Source organism: Chrysochloris asiatica, unplaced genomic scaffold, assembly GCF_000296735.1.
Source record: "Chrysochloris asiatica unplaced genomic scaffold, ChrAsi1.0 scaffold00467, whole genome shotgun sequence".
NCBI classification, from domain to species: Eukaryota; Metazoa; Chordata; class Mammalia; order Afrosoricida; family Chrysochloridae; genus Chrysochloris; species Chrysochloris asiatica.
The window spans coordinates 868,586-868,846 of record NW_006408985.1 but is presented as its reverse complement, the minus strand read 5'-3'; positions in this window follow the sequence as shown (position 1 = coordinate 868,846).

Genomic DNA, 261 nt, shown 5'->3' with positions numbered 1-261 from the left:
GTCATCAGATTCAATATGGCCTCTACCAGTCCATTTCATCTCACAAGTGCCTAAGATATTGAAGTTTATGCATTCCATTTCATTTTTGACAACTTCCAATTTTCTGATACATACTTTTTACATTTCATATGCCGATTTTCAGTAGATGTTCACAGTTGTTTCTCTTCATTTTGAGTTTTGCTCCATCAACAAATGAAGGTCCTGCAGGCTTTTCTCCCATGGGCTTTACTCCATTGACATCATCAAGGTCAACTCTACTTT